We start from the raw sequence: 22,470 nt of genomic DNA, 5'->3' as shown, positions 1-22,470 counted from the left end.
CCGGGGGTCGGAGGATGGGAGTGGCGGCTTCCCAGTGGAGGCCTCAACACAGGAACAGAGGCTAAACCTCCGCCTTGATGCTATCCTGGCTGCGATCACTGCTACGAAGGATGAGCTGCGCCAAGACATTGCGCAGGTGGCGTCCGGCCTCGGCCTGCTGAGGGCAGACCATACCAAGCTCTCTGACCGTGTGAAATCCAATGAACTGCTGCTCCAGGAGCTGAAACCGGCGGTGGTTACGGCAGAGCATAAAATTGATGACGTTATCCGTCGACTAACGAATCTGGAGCGCCGCACGGAGGAAGCGGAAGGCCGCAACCGCCGGAACAACGTGCGGGTGGTGGGGCTACCAGAGAAAATTGAGAAGGGTGATGCGATAGCCTACTTGGAGGACTGGTTCCGCACAGTGGTGGCGCCGGAGGGCCTCTCCCCCTTCTTCTCCCTGGAAAGAGCGCACAGGGTGCCCGCGAGGCCTCCTCTGGAGGGCCGACCGCCTCGACCAATGGTGGCCAGACTGCTGCACCGAGATCTGCTGATCCAAAGGGCGAGAGATCGTGGGCCCTTCCAGGTGGACAACAGTAAGGTGACGATCTTTCCGGACTATACGCAGGAGGTACAGAGGAGCAGGGCCTCTTTTCTGCCGGTGAAAAAAGAGCTGAGAGAGGAGGGGGTTCAATACTCCTTGCTTTTCCCGGCCAAGCTGCGGATCATCGTTGATGAGAGGACGCACTTTTTCCAAACACCTGACGAAGCGTGGTCCTGGCTTGAACTATATCGTGCAGGAACGGATCGGGCTCACAGGCCCGCCAGGGATCGAGAGCAGCCGGTCAGGGTCAGGAAGTCGCAGCGCATCCGCTCCCGGAATAGGCGCCAACGGGCCGAGCGTGAGGCGCAAATACTGGCGGATAGAAAGAGTGCGTTGGAGGCCACGGCGAAGATCACGGGCTCACAACGAGATGACGCCTCCAGGGGCTCGGCTTCGGAGGACGATGGTGAAGGTGAGAAGACCGGCGATGAAGATCTGGAGGTGGGGGGAGCGCAGGGGCCAGAGGTTACCCCGCAGACATCGGATGGTATCTTTAATGGATGAAGTTCGTGGTTGCTGAACTTTTATCGGGCCTGGACGCTCCTGACTTCATTTGGACTGCCAGGTATGGGGCTGCATTAGCAGCGTGGGGCTGTGGGCGCGGGGTGGTTGCTCTGTCGTCCTGGTTCGGGGCTCCATAGCCCTCTTTAGACCCTTAAGGTCCTCTGTGGTGTCGACCACAGATTAGTGTGATGTGTTGGGTGTTTGAGGTTTGGAACGGGGCTGAAGCTGGGTTACTAGGCCCTGTCCTGGGGAGGGGGGGAGTGGGAGTTATGGGGTGTGTTTCGAAGGGGTTGTTCAATTGCTGCAATGCGGGTCACAGTTCTTGGCGAGCGCCACTGTTGGGATTGATGCTCTATGGGGACGTTACCTAATTTGAAATGTGTCACATGGAATGTCCGGGGAATTCGAACTATGGTTAAGCGCCACAAGGTACATGCCTACTTGGTGAGGCGGGGAGTTCAGATAGCGATGCTTCAAGAGACTCACCTGACGCAGCAGGAATGTGGGGCGTTGCAGAGGAGGTGGCGGGGTCAGGTGTTCGGCACGACTTACTCGGCGTTCGCCAGAGGGGTGTTAATATGGATCAGAGCGGGCACGCCATTCCAAGTCACGAGTCAGAAGATTGATCCGGAGGGTCGTTATGTGGTGGTGGAGGGGAGGCTGTGTGGTAGGGAAGTGGTGCTGTGTAACATCTATGCCCCCAATGCCGATCAAGCACATTTCTTTGAAGGATTGTCGCGCTCACTGGCGTATTATTTGGCGGGCCCGATATTGCTGGCGGGGGATTTTAACTCTATTTCGGATGTGCTGTTGGACAGGTCGCACCCGCCTTTAGCTGACTCCCCAGTGCGCAGACTTGCAACTCATAGGCGGGACTGGCAGGAGAGGTGGGGCTTGGTGGATGTATGGCGGGCGCTGCACCCCGAAACTCGAGATTACTCCTATCACTCTGCCCTGCATGATCTGCATGTTCGACTGGATTCGGTGCTGTGTTGTGAGTCTCTGGCGCAGATGGTGACTCACTCTGAATATTTGTCTAGAACCATTTCGGACCATAACCCACTGCTGATTTCTGTACAATGGCAGCTGGCGAGATCGGCGGTCCCTACGTGGAGACTTCGCCCGGAGACGCTGGAGGATCCGGCGTTCTGTGACACGGTCCGACAGGGTATAGACGAATACTTCACGGTTAATGCTGGGTCGACAGAGACTAGAGCGAATGAATGGGACGCGATGAAAGTGGTGGTGAGGGGGGTGTGTATGGGTCGGTTTTTGACTGTGAGAGGTACAGTGCTGAATGACCTCGCGAAGGCGGAGGAAGTGCTGAGAGGGGTGGAACGGCGGCGGCCCGAGCGACCGGAGCTGCAGGATAGCTTGTTGCGTGCTAAGGAGGCGGTGGCGACAGAGACAGAGAGACTGCGGTGTTATGACTATAAGTTGTATGCGGTGAAAGTGCATGACGAGCGAGATAAAGTGGGCACGCTCCTTGCGAAGTTGGCTGATCCGAACCCTAGGGGATGTCCGGTTATGAGTGTGCGCCAGGAGGATGGGGAGGTGGTTTATTCGCAATCGGCGGTCCTGGGGCGCTTTCAGTCCTACTACGCGAGCCTGTACACCAGCCACCTCGCAGTGGATGCCGCGGACATAGGCGATTATTTGGCTCGGATCCCTCTACCGGTATTGGATGAGGAGGACGCGTGGGATCTGGGGGGCCCTGTAACTCTAGCGGAAATCAGAGGGGCGATTAGTCATATGGCGCGGAACAAAACTCCTGGGGTGGATGGGCTGCCGGTCGAGTTCTACGCCAAATTTATGGAAGTGTTGGCTCCCAGACTGCAGGTTGTGTATGCGGAGGCGAAACAATTGGGGCGGTTGCCTGACTCTATGACGGAGGCGCTGGTTGTGCCCCTGCTGAAGCCGGGCAGGGATGCGTTGGATGTTTCTTCTTTTCGTCCGTTGTCTATGCTGACTGTAGATTATAAGATTTTGAGCCGCATCCTGGCCACCCGGCTCCTCCCACTGATGACCTCTTTGGTGCATAGGGATCAGGCGGGATTCATTCCCTCGAGGAGCACTTCGATGAATATCCGCCGGCTAATTGGGGTTATTGATAGTGCTGCCCTGGCGGACCCAGGCCCGGTAGTGCTGACGGTTGATATTGAAAAGGCGTTTGATAGCTTGGAATGGGATTTTTTAGATGGCGTGCTGTTGAAGTTCGGAGTTGGGGAGGGGTTCCGGGGCTGGACGAAAGTGCTCTATTCTTCGGCTAAGGCGAGGGTGCGGTTAGGGACCTTGGTCTCCTCGGTTTATCCGGTCTGCAGGGGCACGAGGCAGGGCTGCTCGCTGTCTCCTCTGCTCTTTGCTCTAGCAATGGAACCGCTGGCGGCGCAGGCGAGGCAGGGAATTGTTTTTGACGGGATTGCGCTGGGGCTCGACGCGCATTATATTTCGTTGTATGCCGACGACTTGTTACTGTATCTGGCAGACTCTGGGAGGGCTCTTGAGGGCGCGGTGGACATGCTGGACAGGTTCGGTAGGCTCTCAGGCCTCAGGGTGAACTGGACTAAGACTTGTGTGTTTCCGCTGCGGAAGACCACGCTCTGCCCGCAGCTCACGAGGCCGGTAGTGTGGGAGCCCTCTTGTTTTGTTTATTTAGGAGTGCGCATCTACCATGACGCGGCAGACCTCCTTGAGGGGAATGTGGGGCGCTGTATTAGGGCGCTGAGAGGCAGTATGGACTTCTGGGCCTCTCTCCCGCTGTCTGTACTGGGCCGTGTGGCGCTGTTGAAAATGGTGGCACTCCCGAGGCTCCTCTATTATTTTAGAACACTGCCGGTGTGGATTCCGCAGGGTGTCTTTCGGGAGCTGAGGACGTTGGTGACCGGCTTTCTCTGGGGCCGCGGCCGCAGACGGGTGGCATTGACCACCCTGATGAGACCCAAGTGTGAGGGAGGGGTAGCCGTCCCCGACTATGAGCTATACTATCTGGCAGCGCAGCTCCAGGTCCTGACGCAGAACGTGGCCAGAGAGTTCAGGGGGCCTGAAGATGACCGGGGGGTTGGCATTCGGAGGTATGTCTTGTCGTCTATCGTGATGCAACAGAGACTGGCCAATAGGGACCTCACGATGGAGGAAAGGACGCTCAGATTATGTTGGAACAGGCACCTGAAGAGGGCTGGGAAGCGCCGACCGTACGCGCCGGAGATTCTGCTGGGAATGCTCACTGCCTTACCGCATGGGGGTGATTGGTCCCAATTGTTAGAGTGGGAGGACCTGGGATTACAGATGGTAGGTGACCTCTATGTGGACGGGGCGCTGGCCCCGTTCCAAACCTTGCAGGAGCAATTCGGCCTGCCGAGTGGTACCTTCCTGTTGCACGCGGTGGTTATTGCGGCCCTGCAGAGGCATTGGGGGGGCGGACTGACGGAGCCGGAGGTGACGACGGTGTGCCAATATGTAGTGATGGCCGCGGGCACCGTTAAGGCGGTGACCTGCCTCCACAATAGGATGTTAAATGAAGGTCTGGCCCCGTTGGCTGAATTGAAGTCGCGTTGGGAGACTAGCGTCGGCAGGCAAATCCCGGACTCGGTATGGGGTCAGGTGCTCCACAGGACCTGGAAGGGGACGAGGAATGCGAGATTCCAACAGGTGCATTATTTTGTGCTCCATAGGGCGTATTTGACCCCGGAGAGGTTACGGCGACATTTCCAGGTGCTTGATGCCATGTGCCCGCGATGTCTAGAACCTGAGGTGGATCTTGACCACATGCTGTGGGGTTGCCCGAAATTGGGGGACTACTGGTCTGAGATAGGGGACCTCTTGAATGCAGTCACGGATCGGGAGGTAGATTTTGACATGGCCGCATGCCTACTTCTTTGGTTCCCGCATACCAAAAAGACCAAGGTTACGAGCAAATTCATTGGGTTGGGACTGATACTGGCACAGCGTGAGATCACGTGGCATTGGAAGTCTAAAGAGGGGCCATCTGTACGGAGGTGGAGGAATGAATTGGTGAGGTGGTCGAGCTGTGAGAGTGTGTTACGGATGCGCCAGGCGACTAGGGCTGGCAACGAGAAGTGCTTGGAACTGGCGCGGTCCTGGGAGCTGGTGGTGCAGGCATTGAGGGACTATCTCACCGAAAGCGAGGACACTGATTAGTTATAACCAGGGGTTCCGTGTGGCTGCTTGCTTATCAAAGCTTTCTGATAGTTGTCACCCCAGAGCAGGAGGGGGATGGTGGCCCCGCATTAGCAGCAGTTGGGGGGGGGGCACTGGGAGGGAGTTGTAGGGAGGAACGGTTTGCCGGCTAGCGGCAACCTCCCAGAACCGGTCGGCCCGGGATAGTACTTGTGATGCTTTAGTGACATGACATTAGAGTGGCCTGGGATCCGATGGAGAATGTGGGTTGGTTGTTGTGGGATAAAAGCGGATACGAAGTGTTATACTTGACCTATGTCCCGAATAGGGCATGCACCGAGGTACCTCCAGTGAACTGACTTATTGATGCGCCGCCCAGCCTCCGGGATGTGGGCCGTTCGGCTGTGTACTGTATTATTATTGCACTGTATGATGGGGATTGTTGGTGTACGGGCGGGTTTGTTGGATGTTTTTCTTCCTGATTCTGCAATAAAAATATATTTCAAAAAAAAAAAAAAAAAAAAGGAGCACCTCCTTTACGTGCACATGAACATTATTTACCCATGCCCGATTAGGACCGGGTTGGAAATATCACCGGTCCGACGATACTGACCTCAGCCTTACCCCATCAGCCCTGAAGAGTCACGGGTCTACCCCGGTTTTTGACGAAACACGTGTCGGCTGGTTTTCATACATATAAGTACCATTTTGTGATACAATAAATAAGGAAAGGAACAAATTTAAAAAAAGAAAAGTCTGGTCTTGTCCTTCCATCAAAGAATACATCACAAATTATTGAATGAACCTTGGTTGTGTGCGCTTGACATTGTACACAAACCTCGCGCCCTTGGACACACCCCTGGTCACCCAGGCAAACGGTCACAGTAGAGCCATGCTGGAAGGCGACGCAGGCGCTGGGAGTGCAGCGGTGACTTCGATTGGCACAAGCACAGCCGGAATGACTTGAGCCTTGTAGACAACGCTGGTTGTAGCAAAGTGGAGCGCCGAGTCCTCTACAAAGGGGAAGCACTGGTATTTGTGCTAAGATCGAGGCAGCGATCGGCACACAAGCTGATCCATGTTAAAACCCACTTGCCGGACTCACCAGTTATGAAGCCCCTCTGCAGTGAGGTCTCTGAGGATCCTGAGACCACCTGAACGGGGTAAGCCCTTGGAGATGACTTGTAGTTCAGCACAAAGGTAAAAGGCTGGAGCAGCAAGGCAGGTCGCAAAGTGGCGGTCTCTCCTACAGCTCAGCAAGTAGCAGGCCAACATAGCAGAGCAGTTAGCAAAGTGGCAGTCAAGTCCTTCTGGCATCGGGTAGATGTAGAGCAGCAGTGTCTGGTTGTATGTCCAACAAAGTGTCTACTTTGTGGGGCTCAGAGACCCAGTACTCATACATAAAAGTGCCTTTGATGGTTGCCCTTTTAGCCCAATTCTGTCTGCCAGCCTTTGCAGGGGAGGGGGAGAGGGGTAAGCAGCCCTTTGTGTGTGGTGACACGATACTACCTTTTCACCTCCCCTCCCTCTTGCCCAGGAAGACCCATCAGTATGCAGATGCAGTTGAGTGTCCTGTGTTGTGGCTGTCTAAAGGGAAGAATGCACACATGTAGCTGTCACCCAGGCGTGTATTGGAGACAGGCTGCATGGCACACAAAGCAGTACGTGGCATTTCTAAAATAGTAAAGTTAAATCCAACCTAACCAGTCAGTAGGATTTATCATTACCATTCGCAATGTATAAAACATGAAAAAGCCACTGCTCTCTGATCAAGAATTACAGCTTTAAAATGCATTAAGGAATTCCCAATGCTAACCTATGAGAGGAGTAGGCTTCACAATAGTGAAAAAACAAAATAGGCTGTTTGTCACTACCGGGGACATGTAAAACATAAAGGCACATCTACTACCCTTTACCTACATACCACCCTGCCCATAGGGCTACCTAGGACCTACCTGAAGGGTGACCTGCCTGTAATAAAAGGGGAGTTTAGGGCTTGACAGGTAGTTTTAAATGCCAAGTCGAAGTGGAAGTAAACTGTGCACACAGGCACTGCAGGGGCAGGTCTGAGACATTTTTGAAAGGCTATTTGTGTGGGTGGCACAATCGATGCTGCAGACTCTATAAGCATTTAAGTTACATTACCTGGGTACAGGGGATAATACTTTACAAGGGATTTTCAATTAAATTAAATATACCAATCAGATATACACAAATCACAAACATGTTTTGAGAAAAAGCACATGCACTTTAGCACTGATCAGCAGAGGTAAAGTGCTCAGAGGCCCAAGGCCAACAAAAAGATACAGCAAAATGTCTAGGGGAGGGGGAGATCACCCTAAGGCTGGCAGGTCGAACATGCCCTACGCATAGAAGGGTTACATTGACTACTTTCATAGCTCTCAAGACCTTTATTCTACGTACAATGTTCATTCCTCACTATAATATGTATATTTATTTATCCTAGTGAAAACGAGTTCAAGCCGCTAGAGTAGCTGAAGAGTATATGCAGCTTTTTATGCTGCATCCACCACAGGTTTGTGATTGACATTTCAACCACTTGAGAGGGTAACTACTTGTGGAGCCACAACACCCCCTACTCCAATGTTGTACCAGCACTCTCAGTATGCAGAAAACATGCGCACAACTCAAAGGCCGAGCGTACAACCGCCGAAACTAAACAGCCAAAATAAGCTATCTAATTTTACTTGTACTTACCAGAGAATAAATGTTCCTATCAATAGTAGAGTGTGATCACAAATCCCCCAAAAATTAGAAATGTATTGAAATCTGTAATTTTGATTGGTTATTAAGAACCAGGAAATAACCTAAACTATGGGAAAGAAGCACAAATCATTAATTTAGCGAAAGTGTGAATACCACTTTCTGTACTTAAAGCCACGCCCTCCAGCTTGGAGATCCTTTGAAGCAGTTGCTTCTGAGTAGACCTGGCCCTCTGTTAACAAGTGGGAGTGCACCCTCAGTGAGGACGCCAATGCTTTGCATTTTGCTTCTGAAGGGACACCTAGTAATGACTAGTGGGACTGCAGCTTCATATAAGAATGTCAATGCTTCGGCATCCAACTTGTGACAACACCTAGTGACAACTAGTGGAACTGCGGCTTGATGGAAAAATGTCAACGCTTTCACATTTGACTTTTGATGACACCTAGTGGCGATGAGTGGAGCTGCTGCCTAATGGGAGAATATCCATATATTTTTATTTGACTTGTGAAGGCCGTCTATTAACGACTGTGGGCCTACAAAAAAGAAAATAAATGCTTATGCATTTAACTCAACAGGGTCTTTATGAACTGCAGCTCTAGGCAGAAATTCATAAAGAATTAGCATTTGACTTAAGAGGAACATCTATTCTATTCTAGGGGCTTTTAAAAAGTGTAAAGCTACCCGTGGGCATCCCGGCACTGAAAGTGCGGCACAAAAGAATAAATGAACTCTACTATAGACCCTACTGGAAAAGCCCATTTTCAGTTGATTCCGAAATGAGAGCTCAATCTCTTCTGCTCGAACGGCTACGGGTAGGACATTCCACATCCGAGCCAGCTTATATTCAAATGCCCATTCTCAGCTTTTATTATACGTGGGATCTTGGCTAACTACGCATTTAGAGAACGCAGTGCTCTCTCAGGCATGTGAGGAGGAATAAATGACCGAGAGAAAACATTCTGTGTGCAATACAAACAAACTTGAATTTTGTCCTCTCGGAGACAGCAAGCCAACGCAGTAGGCGAAGAGAGGGTCAGGTGGATTGATGTATAGGGATGTTATGTAGCCACCACCTCGCCGCCAAGACATGGAACACCCTCCCACTGAGCCTACGACAGACCCAAGACCTGCTGACCGTTAGGAGGATACTCAAGACCTGGCTGTTTGATCAGTAGTGCCCCCCCCCCCAGTGCCTTGAGCCCCTCGCGGGTATGTAGTGCGCTTTACAAATGATTGATTGATTGGTTGATTGACCAAGCACCGGCGTTCTGCACCACCTGCAGCTTCTTCATGGTCGCTTTGGATGCTCCAAGATAAAGTGAATTTCCATAGTAGGAATGAGGAAGGGTAAGGGCCTGGACAACCAGTCTTTCTGCCATCACTGGAAGAAGAGGAAGAATCTTCCACAACTTCCTTAACATGCCATAGTACTTGCCTGCAATTTTAACCATTTGAAATTCAAAGCGGAGAGACTCATCCTGCCACATTCTGAGGCTTTTTACTGAAGATTTAGGGGTCGGAGGCGAGCTTGGCCAGCCCAGGGGCACAGAAGATACCAGGTTGTTACGCAGATACACGAGCTCCATTTGTCTCCGTTCAATTTGAGACAATCTCTTTATCCACACAGCAACACTCTCCAGGAAGGGACCTTGGGATGAAGAAACAGGACCATGCCCCTGCATTCAAGAAAAGATCAGTTGCCCATCATCCTCATATGAAATTAGGAAAAATATAAAAGGGAGTATGATACTAGCGAGAGTTCTCAAGTAAAGATTAAAAAGTGTTGGGCTTAACAAGGAGCCCTGTGGAACTCTGCATGTAAGCAGGAGGCTCTCAGAGGTTCAGCCCCCCTCAAAAACTTGCAAGGTTCTGTCCTTCAAGAATGACTTGAGCCAATCATGGCTGGGTCCAGCAATTTCTGTATTCTCTCCACTTTTTTTCCCTGCAGATCCGTGGATCGTCTGCAGATTCGTAGGAAAATAAAATAAAAATGTTTTTAAAAGTTTTCGCCCCCGACTGGGTCCCTGTGGAACCCCCACCACAAGACCTAGGGGGTCATGGTATTCCTACCTTGCCCCCTTTGTCTTTTTTTAAATGTTTTTTCATTAGCCCGGCCAAGTCCCAAAATGGCTGCAACCATTTCCTAAATAAAGTGGTGACAGCCAATCAGATTTAATTTTGAGATTTGTCGGATACGCAGAGGCTCCACGTCCCTAAATATACATAAATAATTTTTCTTTAATAAATCCAAAACAGCTGAACAGAGTTACATCAAACTACAAAAAACACTCTTTCTGGACCAAGATGTAGCTTTTTGTCACATTTGATGTTAATTCCTTTCAGTGGCTCGGGCTGTAGTCATGTTAAAAATCTGCATGGCAAATTGCATGGTGTAAACGCATTTCAGGGTTTACCCCAAAGGTCTTTGTTCTCTATGTGTGAGGGGTCCTGGACCCAGTTCAGGGTGCCCTCTGCCAGTGCACAACTTCTTCCTTTGTCAGTGTTGGCCAGTCATCAGACGCACCACAGGAGGTGGAGCCAGCATTGTGAAGGCAGGCACATCCCTATTCAGGCCCAGGTGCTACTCCTCCCACCACTCCCAATTTAGATAGATCTATTCAGCCTAGTGCTGACTCACCCAGACTGCTGGAGCCACCCCAGCTTCCGTCAATCTCGAACCAGACAGTCAATCCACAAACAGGCAGAGGCACACAGAAATGTTGAACAAGAAAATACCCACTTTCTAAAAGTGCTATTTTCAAACACTGAATTTAAAAAACATCCTCCCTAAATGATGTGTTATTAATTCGGAGTTCAGGGATACCAGATTCCATTTTTCGATCTTGCTTCTATGGGAAGATATGCAGGTAAGCATGTTACACAGCGTTCCCCATTCTTTCCTATGGGCAAGATAGCCTTTCAATGGTGAAAAACGGAATTGGCAGTAGTTCACCATCAGGACATGTTACCCACACTAGTACATGTCCTACCTTTCACATACACTGCACTCTGCCCAGGGGGGTACCTTGGGACTACCTTTGGGGTGTCTAATGTGTAAGAAAAGGGAAGAGTGAGGCTTGGCAAGTGGGTGCACTGGCCAGGTCGACGTGGCAGTTAGCAAACTGAGCACAGGCACTGCGGCGGCAAGCCTGAGACATCTTTTCAGCGCTACTCGTGGGGGTGGCACAATCAGTGCTGCAAGCCCACTAGTAGCATTTGAATGACCAGTTCTGGTACACCCAGTGCACTTTACTAGGGACCTACTGGGAAAACAAAGATGCCAATCAAGGATAACCTATCACAAATTTTACACAGAGTGCATATGCACTTTAGCACTAATTAGCAGTGGTAAAGTGCTCAGAGTCCTAAAGCCAACAACCACAGGTCAGAGAAAACAAAGGAGGAATAGGCAACAAGTTTGGGGATAGACCTGCAAAAAGGGCCATTTCCAACATGGGCTACAATGGTCACATACCTCGCCACAAACCCCCTATGGTACCCAGTCAATCCAAGGAAGCCCCTGAATTAAGTCTGGGTTTTGGGAGCTACCCAGTCTAAATCTTGAGTCGTAGAGGTTGTACTGGGCGTCCACCTACAAGGTGGCCCAAGTGCACTACATAACTCTGCCCTATTTGGCACTCACGGGCCTTGATAGTTAGGCTGCCTGCTGCTGGGCCTGTAAAACTTCATTCAGGTGGACTAGGTGAACCTCCCACAGCTACATTATCCAGATATGCTGCACTAAAGTTGTCCAGGCCCGAGAGAACTCTAGTCAACAACTTTTGGAAAGTGGCAGGTACATTTTTCAGACCAAAAGGCATCATCTTAAACTGAAAGTAGCCTTCAGGGTTCGAAAGTGCAGATCTATCCTTCCTGAGCCAGATTTGCTAGTACCATGGTGTTAAATCAATAGTACTGAGAAACTTGGCAGCACCCAGCTTTTCAATATTCTCTTGGTATAGGATGCACATCAGTTTTAGTGATGGCATTCAACCCACTATAATCCACACAGAACGGTATCTCTGGTTTTCCACACTTTGAGTGAGGTTTGGGAACCAGTAACACTGGTCTGGCACAGGGACTGTCAGAAGGTTCCATCAGGCCTCACTCGAGCATATTGCTTACTTCAGCCTTGATGCAACTTTTGACTTGATCAGACAGTCTGTATGTTTTATTCTGGTGCAGATAGAACAGATTTGGGGCAAAACAAAATTGCACCTATCCATAGGGAATTTTTTATCTTTAACAGGCAAGGTGCTACGGACCCGAGATCCAAAAACACCGAAATCTCCTAAGTCACAGACTGTCTAAATTTACCATAAACAACACACAATGGTCCAGCACTAATTTCAGTTGAGGTTCATGAGAAGTGATTAGTTTTATATATACACATTTGTAAATCATATATCATCAAAGTAATGGCATTTCAGCAGAGTTGTTTTCATCAAATTCTTTATTCATAGCTTCTTTTTCAGCCAGATAAAAAGACTGTAGCCAACACGTTTTGTCCTCTCAGACTTCTTCAGGGCTACAAATCTATACTACTATTATAAAGAGAGAACAGAAACCTTTTGGCAAGGTAAACTCAGGAACCACAGCGCCAATCCACACACCCAATACATTGTTGTAATCCTCAGAATGTGTAGATGGACATAGGCTGCATAAAATAAAATAAAAACGTAAATTAAAAAATTAAACTTTAAAAACAAAGTAGTCCCCTAAAAGTAGCGCCGGCCGCGACGTAGCGCTGGCCACGACCCAGCGATGTCCGCAATGTGCGTGATGACAACAGGCGGGGAGGAGCGGTGACGAGCAGCGAGGAGTGGCGGTGAAGTCCGGAGCGCGGGGAAGAGCGGCGGCTCAGGTAAGGCAAAGGCAAAGGCGAGGCGGGAGGCGATCTGGGCAATGTCGGGGCGGGCGGGGGCCGGGGCAGAAGTGCACCCAAGCCTGAAATGTTGCCCCCAGCCCCCTTCTGCCCGGGGCAACGCTGCCGCAATCCAGAAATGCTGCCCCCAGCCCCCTTCTGCCCCAGGCAACGCTGGGGCGGGCTGCTAGTAACATATATATTTACAAAAATTATTATACAATATACACACACCCTGAACAATACAAAACATAACAGCAGTACAAATTCATCCCTATCACTTTAAAACATTAAATTCCCAGAAGTTCAAAATATTTTACATTTCATAGGTTTATATTACATGAAGCCACTTTCCTTTAGTGAGGATGGCTATTTTGCATTATGCACTTTAAACGTTCTGCTGATTGTGACAAGATAGCATTTCCTAAATCATGTATATATGTTACAAGATCTAATCAAATGACATTAATAATTTTAGCTAGCAAGTCTTTTATCAATTGAAGTTCTGGTGGGCTAACACATGGATGTGAGTGAAAAACAGTTTTTTTAAATCATCCTCATCATATAGAGAAAGTTAGCATTTCTTACCAAAAAACAAATTTTCTTGCGACAGACCGGAAACTCTGCTGAACTGCTACTGCTTTGATGAAATGTGATTTACAAGTGTGTATATAAAACTAATCACTTCTTGTGAACCTCAACTGAAATTGTGCTGGGCCATTGTGTGCTGGGTATGTTTTATTCTGGACAGGGAGGCGGCCACCAGTATTCACATTATGGATACACCATGTTGTCTAATCAGGGGTCAAAGAAAAGCGCTCAGCGAACAGATTTGGGACTTGCCTGCAGACAGTCTGCTGACAAGACAATACCCTCTACTAGAAAATTCTTTGGGTTAGTTGATGTGAGAAGTTGGCCTGGCATATGCTGTCCACTATTCTAATAGGCACTTTGCACCAGTCTAATCGACCCTTATTGATGGTAGGTTAATGACAACCTTTATAGAAAGCTATCCTAGTGGAAGCTATGGAGAGCAGCCTTCAGGCTAAGTCTTGAAGGAATGTAAAGCAGCTTGTTTCACCAGCCTATAACCTCATCAATGACAAAATGAAAGGAGAATCACACCAGGTATATATATAAAATATATGTATTTATTCTAAACACATCCCTCTACCCTCTTTATGAGGCAAGAGGCAAAAGTACATTCAGTAAACTTAGTAAATTAGCACAATATACGTTGCGCCCTGGGGGCGTACCACACCATATATTAAGAAAGTGGTATAAGAACCACGGTTGACATAGATACAAGGCCTAGAGCCTTTAGAACCGCTAAGGCCACCAGGAACCACCCAAGGAAGGGACACAGGGGACTCACGGGGGACGTGTGCAGTATCAAAACACAGCCACGGATCACCATTAACTTCTATGGGAAAAGTCGCAGTTGGAATTTTAAAGATTAAGGACACTTAGAAGAGGACTTGGAGCAAACCCCTTTAGAACTAGGAGTTTCTAGAGTCAACATCCACGGGAGCACCGGAGTACTGAAGCTACCTCACCCAGGGAAGCCGGGTGCATAGGTATCTTTTCGTGTCTGGTTTCGTTGTCGATTTCAATGGAGAGCTGCTGCAAAATGCTGCTAGCGTCCAAGTGTAAAGAGATCTGAAGAACCTGAAAGCAGAGGGGACAGAGTCTGGGTCACTTGCCAGTGACCAGGAAGGTGATGAGAAAATGCCCATCGATGTCGGGTGATTTCAGGTGAAGAAGGTGAAGCTTGATTCTTCAGCCACGAGGACCAGGAGGTGTCGACGATGACCAGGAGCTGGATTCGATCTGCCTCATGAAGGATGTCTAGTTCTGCAGTGTCGGTATCTGGATTGGACCCAACAAGCCTTGGCAACAGTAACCCATGCAGAAAGCAAAGCCTGGCTTCGGTGCAGACCAGCAAGGTCTGAGAGACTCACCTTTTTGTAGGGAGTCTGGGCACGTCTGGAGCAACCAGGGAAGCTCAAGAAACAGAAGTTACCTTCGTGAGGACCCACCAGTCGACGGTCCAGAGAACACTCGTGGAGTGTAGGCCCACAATATTCAGTGCAGATGGTGCTCGGGGCTTGGACTACAGGTAGCCCAAGGCACAACTTCGGGAAAGCTTAAGAAGTCGATGCACGAGCAAATGTGAACTGTGGTATGTACAGGGACACCAAGTGTGCAAAGCATTCTCTGAATGCTCCCACCCAACCCCAATACACTAAAGCCTGTCTGGGAGGTGGTTACACCTCCCTGTGACAGGAAACCTATTGTCCAGGCCACCCCTGCCAGAGATTCATCCAGCAAAAGGAGGACAGACCCGTGTCTGTGGCATCCATTTTGTGATTCCAGGGCTCTTTTAAACTATTACCGGTTAGACCAGTGTGTACATGTCTCTCGCTCTAGAAGGGTGGAATTCTACTCGCGCCGCCAGGACTGGCGGGGGGATAGTATTCCAAAGTGTTTGACACCAAACACGACATGTTTCCATGCAGCAATTCCAAAGTTCGCATTTACCACGAGGTTATAATGCACTTAAGAGTATATGGTCTGGCTGCATCACAGAACATCCTCGGAGAATAGGCTCCAAAAGCTGCAGAGGGGCCCAGCTCATATATGGGCACCCTCTCACACAAAACCAAGCACTCTGCCTTCAGGATTGATGAGGCCTGCCATAGGAGTGACTTATAGGTTTATATGTGCCAGTGATTAAAGGTAGATGTAGGTAACCTATATCTTAGTAAGGGGTGCATGCACCACCTTACCCAGGCTGCAGTAGCAGACCTGTGGTGTCATTTTGGAAGGCTTCCCAGGGGTGGCATAATACATGCGTTAGCCACTGGTAGGCCTCTGGGGTACCCATGCCCTTAGTACCTCCAATCTGGAGTGTACATAAAGTACATTCAACCAATTTAGAGATGAAGCAGCTAGCCTGGGGATCTGAATAACAGGATCCTAGCCAAACTAAGTCAAAAACCATCAAAACACCAGAAAAAAAGTAGGGGCAACCATGTAGTCAGATTCCACCTTCCTACAGTTGAAAATAAGTCAGGGAGGGGCTCACTTTCCTCCTCTTGACCTCCATCAGTAATCAGTATGACCATTGTGAGAAGTTGGCCTGATATATGATGTTTCCAATTCTGGAACCACCTTGTATCAGTCCAAATATCCCCTTATGGTGTCTGGTTGTAAGTCAACCTTATAGACAAGCTATCTTAAGGGTAGCATAGACTAAGCAGCCTTAAAGGCTTAACTCAAGAGGTCGTGTTAAGCGAGCTGTTTTACCAATCACAATCCTGTAATATCAAATGAAAGGACACCACACAAGTATATATTATAAAAATATATGTATTTATTACTCACAATTATCCCCAGTACTCTTTATGAATAAAGGGGCACAAGCGTTAAATCAAAAGCACAGTATAACATACAAAGTTGCACAAATATGGATGAGGGCGAGGGGCCACTCAGACCATATACTAAACAAGTGGTATAAGAGATACCAATCGAACAGTGGTTAGTCCCAGGGCCTAGGGAATCGCTGGGAGCAGTCGGGACAAGCAATTCTGAAGTCGGGAAAAGCCCGCGGGATTCGGGTGCAGCGCTGAAAGCGCACGCATGCACCAATGTTAGTCAATGGTGCGTAAAAGTTACACAAATAGAGTTTAAGGACACTTCCGCTGAACCTAGAGGGACAAAACTTAAGACACAGACCCTAGAGGTGTGTACCAGTGTGGGAACACCGGCGTTGCAATGTTACCTCACCCACAGGAAGCAGGTGCACAGGGTCGAAGTAGTGTCGGGTTTTGTCACGCTGATTCTTGGTGCTTGGAGCTGAAGAGGCTGCAGGCGCTGTGAGGGAGAAGTGTCCGGTGGGATCCAAGAGTGGATCGAAGTCGAAAAGTACCTGAAAGCAGAGGGGACAGAGTCTGGTTTCTTATGTTTCATCAGGATAATCTGAAGTGCATTGGCACTGCTCCCAGTCTTATACTAATCTAGGGGGCTGGATTACCTGCTAGGTCCCCTCCTATGGGTGGGACCCAGGAAGTGGGTGGATACACCCCCTTCCTTTGATCCAGGCCGCCCTGGCACGAGGGCTGGAGTGCCCCAGAACCGTTTTGGCCGGATTATGCAAGGGGCAGCCTTGTGCGCCCCAAGCAGTGTCTGGTTTCTTTCAAACCTCCCTGCTACAATCCACTATCTCCTGTCTGGGGGGGTGTGACACCTCCTGAGGTACTGAGTTTTTAAGAACCGGGACAGAACCGGTAACCCAGCGGTGCCAGGGGATCAACACACCAGAGACCTCGGGTTCTCCGGAGTCAGACCGACAGAAACTTCAGAGTCTTCCAGGTGAAGTCAAAGATTAGTTTATTGGCTGCAACCAAGGTGACAGGGTCCTAGAAGTACGATACAAGTATATTCAGGAGACTGCACACTTTCACAAAGTCAGGCTTCTCTTCTTATACCTAATATTCAGCCTTGAGCAATACATTCCTTGGATTCGTGGTATTTCATTTATGGTTACTGATTACAAAAGAAAAGCAGAGTCATGATGACATGTACATATTTCACGTAGTGCTGCCCATAACAAATCATCCGGCAAGACCCAACATTTCATCAGATATCGCTGGACCCCTAATAAAAGTGGTCACCTCCCCATCATAAAGCAAGTGAAGAAAAAGGAGTGGAGAAAGATGTGAGCGAGATATGGCAGGTGTGCGCGCTGAAATGGTTTTATGGCTGGTTGGGCCTAGATGCTATCTTGCTCGGCCACTGGGAGGGAACTGACCTAACGAGCTCGGCCTGGGGCAATGGTTCTAACTTGTACTGGGGTCAGGGAGAAGTCGATTAAGGAGTATGTGTCCTTGTGGAATCAAATTCGACTGGATTAAGGCCTATGTAGAGGGCAACATGCAGCTGAGGGCTTTGAGAAGGTAAATGACGATTTCGAGGTGAAATCGTCACTCGAATATGCCGAAAATACATGTACTTGATGTACTCGTCATTCTCGGTCTTTTGATACCAAATTCGTCCTGTTTCGACGAAGTTTTTATTCTCGAGTCCGGTACTATTATATGAATCCAGATTTTTCAGAACCACAGCCCTCCTTTTGCCCTTACATAGGCAATTAATCTGTCCTCATGTTAATCTGAGTCCAGATCTATATTCCTAAAGTCATTGAGATGTTGCTGCAACATCATTCTAGTGCTGAGCTCATTTCTTGACACAGGCTTCCTTACACATGATGTAGCACAAAGGCCACATATTGCAGGAGCACACTGTATGCACAGACAGAACAGGAAAAGAATGGCTAAGACCATCCCAATGACCATCAGAATTCTCCATCCCCAGGCAGATATCAGTCCCCAGAACCATCCCATTAATGACCAATCTCCTTTATCCACATGAATAGATTCGGAAATCTTATGTAGTTTGGAGATGGCCCCGTACACTGTTGGAGCATTATCTGGAATAAAAATGCAACAACTGGACTGGATCAATTTGCATACTCCACCACGGTCCGCCAGTATTACATCCAAAGCGACCCGGTTCTGAAGGGTCATCAGTCGATCCGACTGGAGCTCAGCAGTCAGGTTACTAAGGGCACCAGCAGTTTCAATCACGGTGGATTCGACTACCCTTGTCAATTGCCTTATGTTTCTGCTGTTAATCATGGCTCCCCAGAACGGCAGAACACCCATTGCAAAGTCACCAAATTCTTGACCTGCAGTGTCTTCTTTACTCAAAACACCTCTAACTACGCTTGTCCGATGGTAATCCGCCGCTGCTGCGTAGGTGGGAGGTAACAGGAATGAAACAAAACATGAGCCCGAGAAGTCAGGGGGCAACCATGTATAGGCTCTATCATGGCAGATGAAATAAGTACCCTTAGCGGCTAAAAAGGCAGGGGAAGTCTGAGATCCAAAAACGTACGTTTCTGTACAGACACTCTTCCCTAGCTGAGCTCTTGGATTCTTACCAATACCTTGCAGACACAGGTGACCTTGATGGGATACGATCCAGATAGGGGACGGTCTCTTGGCTTGCTGTTTCTCACTTACTGTAGTGCCATATCCGGTCACATTCCAACCTACATATGCGAGTATCTCATCATCCGGGGTATCTTCGTAAGAAGTTACTTCCTTGATCATGTCAACTATACCCTTGACTAGGGCGCTAGTCTTGAGGTTGTCTTTTACAGAACGTAGGGGTTGGATTTCTCGTGCATATATGAATATTGTCCTATATGCCCATACTGACCCATTGCGACTAAATGGCTGGACCAAATAGGGGATACCTCTATCCGTGGTGTGGGGCATGAGACCACACACCCAACAGTTGGTTGTGTTCATTACAAGTTGGTGTTGGTGTAATAGCTGAACGAAGGAGTTATTAATGAACTCTAATCTCCTATTTGATTCGTGGTCAGGCAAAGGGTGGAAAGAATGAGAGGAAACAGTAGGGGGAGGTATGGGTGATGTAGTGGGCGTGAATGTCACACGAAAAGAGAATAAAACATAGCTTATCAAAAAGACCATTACGCTAAATAGCATAAAAATACACATTATTATAAAAATTCTCTTCCTTATTGTTTTCAAAAGTCTCTGCTTAAAGTTCATTTGTTTGGCAGTTCTCTCCACATCAGGAAACTCCATCCTCTCTAAGGTGCTGCCCGCGGCGGTAGGTTGTTTCTGCTAAAGGATACTTCCATCAGTCTAGGGTGGCTCCCTTGGACCAACTGGAACCAGCGACCTATTGTCGTCAGCTGCACCCAAAAGTCTTTAATCAACCGCGACCCTAGCAGCGGAACCCGGATGGCGGTTCGAAAAAAACAAAAATAAGCAAGTTACCTAGATGGGAGAATCTGCACTTTCAAAAATAGGATTTGGGGGAAAAACGAACTCTTTATTAGTCCACAGGGTTTTTTCTCTCGGTTCATAAAATAAATCACTTTTACTTTAGTCTGTTTTTCTTGGTCGTAAATTGTAGCGTCTTTTCCCGGGTACCGTCTGGTCCAGAAATAGTAGCTCAGGTTCCACAGAGTTCAATTGTTCTGGTGGTGGCGTAGTTTCTTGAAAAATGTTCCCACTCTTACAATCACGTTTAGCTTCTTTTACACGTTCATCAGTTGTGCGCTCTGAGTCAGTGCCTCCTTTTCGGACCCATTGGTCATGTGGCAGAGGGAAGGGTATTTTCTTACAATGGATCCCGTGGACCCAATTGGCCTTCCCCTCCACTTTAACAGTCGACCTTGTAGACAGGAGGACGAGGTGAGGCCCGGTCCATCTGGGCTGGTCGTTTCTTGTTCTCTGGAAATTGCGGACCAATACCCAGGAACCGGGGTCAATGGAGTGACCCGGTGTCTCAGAGACCGGAGGCAAGGTGTTGTGGACCTGTTGATATAAAACACGCAATTTAGCCGTCAATTCATACAAATAGTCAAGCAAAATAGGGTGTTGCAGCTCGCTAAACTTTATGGGCCTAGGCACTCCCCATATGTTGGCTGGTCGACCAAAGATTATCTCATAGGGGCTGAGTTTCATTCGTGAATGCACAGTCATTCTGGTGGATAGGAGTGCTAAGGGTAGAGCGTCAGGCCATTTAAGACCTGTGCTCGCTTGGATTTTGGCCAATTTAAGTTTAAGCGTGCCATTGTAACATTCCACTAATCCAGCTGATTGGGGGTGATTTGCAGCGTGAAACTTCTGCCTAATGCCTAGCCCTTCACACACTCTTTTCATCACACAACCCACAAATTCACTTCCGTTGTCCGACCAGACCATTCTAGGCATTCCGAACCTGGGGAAGAACTCTTTCACAAGGGCTTTCGCTGTGGACAAGGCAGTATTGTCCCTTAGGGGATAGGCTTCTACCCATCTTGAGAAGGCACAAACAACCACGAGCACATATTTTAAGTTGTTGCACCTCTCCATGTGTATGAAATCTAGCTGCAAAACCTCGAACGGATACGTAGGAGGTGCAAAATGACCAGCTGGAGTTGGGGTTCCCCTACCAGGATTGTGCTTCAGACATACCATGCAATTCTTGACAACATTCTCTGCACACTTGGGAATCCCTGAATTCTTCCACACTGGGGCCAACAACTCGCAAATCCCTTTCGCGCTGATATGGGCCATCCCATGAGCCATTGTAACCACTGCAGGCACATATGCATCGGGTAACAACCATCTCTGTTGCTTTATCGATTCAATCCAACAACCATTTGCATCCATTCTCCCTGTACTTTCTTTCCACATGCTTAACTCTTTCTCCGTGGCCTCAGCTTGGATGGACTTCACACTTTCTATCGTGTCTTCACATATTCCAATATCACCAGTCCATCTTTCTGGGCTCGCAACATACATTCGGCTCATCATATTCTTTGCCGTATCCTTAGCAGTTTCATCAGCAAATGCATTTCCACGGCCAACATCATCAATCACTTTCTTGTGTGCACTACATTTCACGATCGCTACTTTCAGGGCAACGTCAGTGATTCAAGAAGCTCATTCACCAACTGACCATGCTGAATCTTAGCTCCATGCGAAGTCAGGAACCCACGTTCTCTCCACAATCGTCCAAAACTGTGAGCCACTCCAAAAGCATACTGGCTGTCGGTATAGACAGTCACTTTCATTCCTTTGGATAACACACATGCTCTCGTCAATGCCACGAGTTCAGCGGCTTGAGCTGAACCATGTGGTATTCGCGCAGTTTCAACGATTGTGTGCAAAGTTGTGACAGCATATGCTGTAGTCACGTTACCATTTGGGAGTTTAAAGCATGAACCATCCACCCATAATGTACCATCACATTCAGCAAGAGGAGTGTCGAATAAATCAACTCTCCCTTTCGTCTCTTCCTCCGTTCTGAGGAAACAATCGTGCTGCTCTGAAGCATCCGACTCCTCAGCAATTGGTAACAATGTGGCTATGTTCAAGGTACTGCACCTTTTGATGTGCACATGGCACGTAGCGTCAATTCATAACTGGACAGTCGAGCACTAGTTAAATGCTGTGTCTTGGTCCTATTTAACAATGTGTCTACTGCATGCGGGACCATCACGATTAGTGTATTATTCATTACTAGACCTGCAGACTGTCGAATAGAAACAGCTGCTGCTGCTGTGGCCCTTAGACAACTTGGCAATGCTCGTGCTACCGGATCCAAAGTTGACGAAAAATAGGCGCATGGCCGATGTCTATCTCCGTATAACTGAGTCAGCACGGACAATGCACAACCCTCCTTCTCGTGGACATATAATGTGAAAGGCTTACTATAGTTGGGGTTACCTAACACAGGGGCCGAACATAATGCTGTGCGTAATTCGAGAAAACTTTTCTGACACTCATCAGACCAAGGAATGGGATTGGGTGTATTTGTACACGTTAGTGCCAATAAGGGTTTGGCTAATAACGAAAAATTTGGAATCCACTGTCTACAGTACGATGTAATGCCCAAGAAAGTGCGTACTTCTCTCTGCGTTCTTGGCACATTCAATTTAGCTATTGCCTGAATTCTTTCTGGGGTCAGTTTCCTTCCCTCCTTCGATAAGAGATGACCTAAGTAGGTCACTTCTTGTCGACAATATTGAAGCTTGGAAAGTGACACCTTGTGGTGCAGATCA

This window comes from Lissotriton helveticus, chromosome 3_1 (assembly GCF_964261635.1).
Source record: "Lissotriton helveticus chromosome 3_1, aLisHel1.1, whole genome shotgun sequence".
In the NCBI taxonomy this organism is placed as follows: Eukaryota; Metazoa; Chordata; class Amphibia; order Caudata; family Salamandridae; genus Lissotriton; species Lissotriton helveticus.
Note: the sequence above shows the minus strand (reverse complement) of the source record.